Source organism: Lepidothrix coronata, unplaced genomic scaffold (genome assembly GCF_001604755.1).
Source record: "Lepidothrix coronata isolate B3197 unplaced genomic scaffold, Lepidothrix_coronata-1.0 Scaffold37, whole genome shotgun sequence".
NCBI classification, from domain to species: Eukaryota; Metazoa; Chordata; class Aves; order Passeriformes; family Pipridae; genus Lepidothrix; species Lepidothrix coronata.
In genome coordinates this window covers 5,331,677-5,338,388 of record NW_016690217.1, presented here as the reverse complement: position 1 = coordinate 5,338,388, position 6,712 = coordinate 5,331,677, and positions in this window count along the sequence as shown.

The following is a 6,712-nucleotide window of genomic DNA, read 5'->3' as shown; positions in this document are numbered from 1 at the left end:
CCTCTCTGCTCTCTGAAGTACCTCCTCACTTCTCCCCTCCTCCGGGGCGGGCCACCGGGAGCCTGCCCAGTGTGGCGGCCAGGGACGGGAGCCGCCCCCCCGCCAAGTTTTAATATTAAAACATTATTTAGTATGTCTTTGATTTTTTTTTTTTGAGAGGGAAGAGATAAGCCTCAATCACACAATATGCAATTCAAAGTCAGAAGAGAAGATAACACAAACACCCATAGAATGAAATTTTTACTTAGCTGCTATGAGACTAGGGCTTGAAATTTGTCTCTTACTTCTATCCCAATTCACAACTATTTTGTATTCTATATAAGTTAAAAAAGGAATGCAGTGAATAACCTAAGAAAAGGGAAAAAACCCAAGTATTCTTGTGTTCAGTTATTTGCCAGAGCAGGCAATAAATTCACTGTGGAATAAAACTAAAACTTGGAGAAAAATTTGGCCAAATGGAATTTCTAAGTTATAGGACATTGAGGAATTTCCATTAACACTTCAAAATTAGTAGATAAAACATTACAAGGAAATACACTGCAGAAAATCAGATATCACAAAGCAAAAAAAAACCCCAAAATACTAATGGAAACATCATACTAGCTAGCTAGAACAATGTTTGGTCAGATTAAAAATTATTACATTAAAATAGAATATATTCTTTGACACGTCTAGAGGACATGAGCTGTCTTAGTGTTAAAGAGAAAGGCCTTTTGGGAAACAAATCTACCCTAACTTAAAGAAAATTAGGTGGAGAAAAAAGCTTTAATGCTTTGATTGGTTATAAAGATTTTGCTAGGAGATGATGAAAGGTGATGTGATTTGCTACAAGGAAGTTAAACCATTTTTATGATTTCTCCAAAGAGGCTACAATGTTCAATCTTGGGAGCAACAATTTAAAAAAAATTATGCGCTTTATTAATGGTGTAAATATAGTGGTCCGATTACAAAAAAAATTGTAGATTGACTTGGAAATATTAATTTTGTGTTTTCCTGTTTCTATCTGCAACCACAATTTCTAGAAACAATTAATTTTTAAAAAGAAAGTTTATATTTGAATTTTCTTGGTTTTGGCTGGGATAGAGCTAATTTTCTTCCGAGCAGCTGGTACATTGCCGTGTTTTGGACTTAGAATGAGATTAGTGTTGATAACACACTGATATTTCAGCTGTTGCTGAGCAGTGCTTATGTTAAGTGGAGAAATTTTCTGCTTCCAATGCTGCCCTGACAGTGAGCAGGCAAGGGAAGCACAAGAAGCTGTGAGGGAACATGGCTAGGACAGTGCATCTGAACTGTTCAAAGGGATATTCCATACCATAGGGTGTCATGCTCAGTATGTAGACTAGGAGGAACGTTGTCTAAGGGTCCACTGTTCAGGAGAAGGCTGGGCATAGCTTGATTTCTAGTGAACAATTGATGTAAATTTTTATTTTCACCACTTGTTTTTCTTGGGGTTTATTTCTCTCCCTCTTTCTGTTTTTTCCTCCTCATTGCTATTATTAATATTATTATTTTATTTCAGTTCAGTTGTTAAATTGTTCTCATCTCAACCCACAACTTTTCTCACTTTTACTCTTCTGATTTTCTCCTGCATCTCATGGGAGAGAGTGAGTCATGAGCTGTGTGGGGTTTAGTGTCATCTGGAGTTAAAGAACAACAGGGATTTTAGAAAAACTCTCATTTAGCCTTGTTGGACTTGCAATAGAAATATGATGCTAAGTTTAAACAGGTGTAAGCTAGCAAAAAACTTTGAAAAATTCTGTCCTGAGCCCCAGTGTGAGAAGGCTTTATCATGGCCTTGCTATTGTATAACTTCATTAAAAACTCACAGGCTTTGAATCAAGCAATTCACAGATAGAGTTATATATATGGAATGTATCCAGTCTCTTGAGAATATGTGAAAGTAAAATATCTTTATAATAGGAACATTAACATCTTTGTTGTATCTTATGGTGTAGGATATGAAACTCCAAAAGATCAAAGAGAAGAGAAAAAGGAAAAGAAAAGATATGATCTTTGTAGTAAAATAAGTGAAGGACTCATTTCATAGATTCAAATATTTTAATAGCTTATGAGGTACTTGAATGTTACATATTTTGGCCAGGCATAAATTTTCTGTTATAATAATATGCTGGTAATCAATACTCAGAAAAATTAAAATCTTGAAATAGACATAAGAACTCAATAAAAAAGAAAAGAATTCTAGATAATTAGCAAAGATTAAATAAAATGTGTCAGCTTAAATAAAAGGAACAAACAGAAGAAGTTAAAAAATACTAGTCTCAAATATTTTTAATAATAAGACTAAACATCTTCTGATAGAAAAGATATTTTTTGGATTTATCGTTTTATGAATAAGTCATATATGTTAACTTATAAGGCACATTATATGGGAATCTTAACTGGCATTATGAACATTGCCAAGGAGAATACTAACATAAACAACGATATTTCTTAAATAATGTTTCCCATTAACTCCTTACATTCTAGAACATGGATGTTCCTAAACTAGATTTTCCTCAGTAGGAAACCCTACTTCAGAGCAGCTGTTGACATAATTGAAGGATAAAACCCATATTTTCCATGTCCATTTAAGGAAGTTTTTGTGTGGTTTGGTTTTTTCTAGTGCGTTGAACTAGAAAGAATACCATAATACTTTCTTAAGTGGCATTCATTCAAAAGTGCCATCAAATCTGGAAGAACCTTATTTACTACTAACACAAAATCACCAGAATTTTCAAATTGTTTTTTTGGTGAGAATGTAAACATTCACCCACTGATAAAAGAATACTTTACAATGAAATGGAAATAATACAGGATCAGCGTAAAGGATCATTAGAAATTAAATTATCAAATGAGTTTTGTTTTGTGTATAACTAGATGTTACACAGTAGTGATCAGTAATAGACATCTGTAGAGGTGTAGATTGAATGAAATTTACACAGTGACTGCCACTGGCTGAAACTCAGAAGTAATATTGAGACTTTTTCTATTAAACTTCCAAAGTTATATAAACAGTAAGATGCTTGGAAGAGTCCATCTTCTCACCTAAGATAGGGCTATCCATACTTAGATCCCTAAGTCAATTCCAGAGACTAGTTGCTTAGATAAAAAAACCCTCAGATGAATGCAACATAAAATTGTTTAGAAATGAACCTGACAAAAAGGTCTAGTCTTTCTAGTCTTAGAAAGACTAGGAAGATTGACACTTGCTGCTATAACAGGGACTAGAGGTCAGTCAGCACAGTAAGATGATTTATCCATAGACATACCTCACTCAGCACAAATTGCTTGACATTAGCTGTTTATTCAAGAGGAAAACACTTCTTGTGACACAACCATGATGTGCTAGCTAGCTAGTAGCCAGCACCACGCACAGTGTGGGAGCCAGTTTCAGGACTCTGATTTCATAAGATGTCTGGATAATTGTTTCACAAGTGAATGAGATATCAAGATTTTTTTTTTTGAAATATCAGATTAATATATATTTTATAAAAAGCCAAATAAAACTAAACTGGAGATATTGAATCATTATTCAGGTGGATTAAATGGTGTTAGGCTGTAACGAGTGACTTCACACTTCCCACTTCTGGAGGCTAAAAACTCAGGCCCTGAGAACTATTTCAGTTATCTAAACCAAGACAGCTCTCATGTATAAAATACAAGTGTTGGACCTCAGTCTTTTGCACACGCCCAGTGCAGACTCACAGCTGTTTCAATTCACTGCTCAGATAGAAACTCCATCTAAATCCCTGCTTAACTTAGTTATCTAAGATTATTTAATAAATTCAGATAATGCAGAGTTCAGGTCAAACCATGCATGAAAAACAAACACACATATTTTATAATAACAAAGCTATTATTTTACATGTAAGAATTTGACTTTTAGGTTCACTTGAACATGAATCTCAATCCACTACCAGTTGCAGAAGAGTCCTCTAAAATGCAAAATAATTCTCCAACTCTTTGTGCCACTTCACAGAAAGACAGGCATAATCCTAGTGCTAAAAGAAAATACGCTGAATAAGAGGTAGAGGAGCAAATAAGTCCCCCCTCAGCCATGAATTCACTCTCTCACTCACTCAGAGTGTCGAGGAGAGAATGAGAAAGGCAAACATGAGAGAACTTGTGGGTCAAGATACTGTTTAATATATAAAAGGGAAAAAAGAAAAAAAACTCAGATGACGCAAAAGCAATCACTTACCACCAGCAGACTGATGCTGACTAGTCCTCAAGCAAATGGCTATTTTGCAAAAACTTCCCACTCCAATTTCATTGCTGAGCAAGACCTTATATATTACAGACTATTTCTGTGGTAAACTTGGGTCAGCTGTCCCTGTTTTGTCACCTTCCAGGCTCATCGCACCCAGCCTGCTCACTGGTGGGGCCACAGTGAGAAACAGAGAAGTCCTTGAAGTTGCCCAAGTACTGTTCAGCAGTAGCTAAAACACTGGTGTGTTACCAGTGTTGTTTTGGTCAGAGATCCAAAACACAGCACCCCATAGGCTGCTATGAAGAAAATTATCTACATCCCAATGAGATCCAGTACACCTGTTCTCAACGAATAACCTTCTGTAAGCTCTTTGGAGAGCTCACCCAGGGCTGCAGTCACCCTTCCAGTGTCATTCATCAACTTGTGTAATACACAGGATGAAAATACAGGTGATGAAATCCCCAGTCCTACAAAGATATTCTTCTGGACAGGCTCTTGACTCAGAAAATGCTCTAAAAACTTGTGAAAGAAGAGAGCATTTTTTAGTGTTAGAGCTTTCATGAATAAAGAAAAAAAAATAATAGGTGCTTCTGAAATATAAACAGTGTTTATAGAAGAGTTTTTATGGCAGGCTTGAAATTAATGACCTTCATACCATTCGTCCCATGCAGTGCTGCAGCTCATTCTGATGGCACTTGCTATTCCTTACTTGATAAACAATATATCTGGCAAGGCAAGAAAGCCCAATTTAAAAGTCTCATCTTCACTTATGAATGTTGATTAAGGGCTTCCTAACGTTTTCTCCAGGTGAAGAACAACAGTAAAATTCTACATTGTATTTCTAACAATGCAGCTGTTTTGCAGGTGACAAGTGTAGAGTGTATCTCAGCAGAAACACAACGGGTTACTGTTCACTTCGAAATAAATTTTCCCAAATGTTGAAGTTGCAAAGTGAAAAGCTGAGCTGGTTTTTTTTGTTTGTTTATTTGGTTTGGTTTGGTTTGTTGGTTTGTTTTTTTTCTAAGCTAGAAGTTCAACTTCCCAAGGAAAAGATACTGATTTGCTTACTGCAAGTCAGCATTTTCTAAAAGCAACATTTTCAAAAAAATGTCTTTGATCCTCTTTGCACATGAAGAGAAATATGCATAATACAAACCCTTCTGGTTTACCCTACTTAACAAACAGGGATAGACATCTTCTAATGTGCTATGCTAAAGTCTTGATTCAACGGGAAAAACTCCTTCATTACTAGATTTAAAAAGACAGGTAGCTAAAAGAAAGGTTGCATCATTTTTCTAAAACCTCACTTTTTTTTTTTTCCTAGAGATGAATGTTTTCACTCCAGATCATGTAGTAAACCCTCTACATTTTATCTTTACATAGAAAATCTTTATCTGCACAGTGTTTTGCAGTAGTATCATAATAACTATATGATAAAATTTAAATGTGTAAGAAGGGTTTTTCACCCAGGGGGTGGCTGGGCACTGGAACAGGCTCCCCAGGGAAGTGGTCACAGCACCAAGACTGACACAGTTGGAGAAGCATCTGGACAAGGCTCTGAGGCACATGGTGTGACTCTTGAGGTTGTCCTGTGCCAGGGCCAGGAGTTGAACTCAATGATCCTTGTAGGTCCCTTCCAATTCAGGATATTCTATGATTCTATTAAATGATTTTGTTAGTCTTCTGCCAAAAAAAAAAGTGACCATATCATTGATTTTATGGTGCAAAATAATGCAAAGTTTAACAAAACAGATTTGCTTTTACTTTAAGTTTACAACTTTCAAAAAGAATTACTTCTTCTGGTATTTGCCAGGCCTTAATACTAAAAGAAGACAGATGTCTTCTTTTAGTTCAGGGTTCAGGGTAGAAAAAGATGATGAAAACCCCACGTATTTTCCTGGTAGAACATCGGATAAAATTGAAATAAATGAGGATGTTCCACATTTTTGCCAGCATCAGAATTAATATTTGTTTAGTAATAACATTTTGGATATTTACTGGATGCTTATCAGAATTATTCAGTATTGTGAAACCTACTACTAGGTAGTGTGCATCATAGTGAATTCTTCCAGCTTCTACCAGAGCATAACCTAATCAAAAATCCCCAAGTTTCATTTATCTCACTGGACGACAGAACTAGTGACTTCCTAAAGACCTCACACACTTCACTACATGCCTGTGTTTTCTAATCTGTACTGTGTTCACAGGTAGGGAATCAGATCAAGTAATTTCTTTGTTTTCTTTCTCCAGTGAACAGTAGTTTCGGAAAAGTGTTTGTACAGGAACATCCTGCTTTCTTACTCTCACCTTGCATGCAGGATTTACTTACTTGGAAGAAAAACTGAATAAAGCAGACACATTAGGAATTATTAGAATGGTATTTAGCTTTTCTAAGTCTACTATGTATATTGATGAGAATGATTATGGACATATCACGTAGTTTACTTGTCCAGTTCCACATTCTGAAGCAATGTGATCCTTGATCTTCAATGGAAAAGT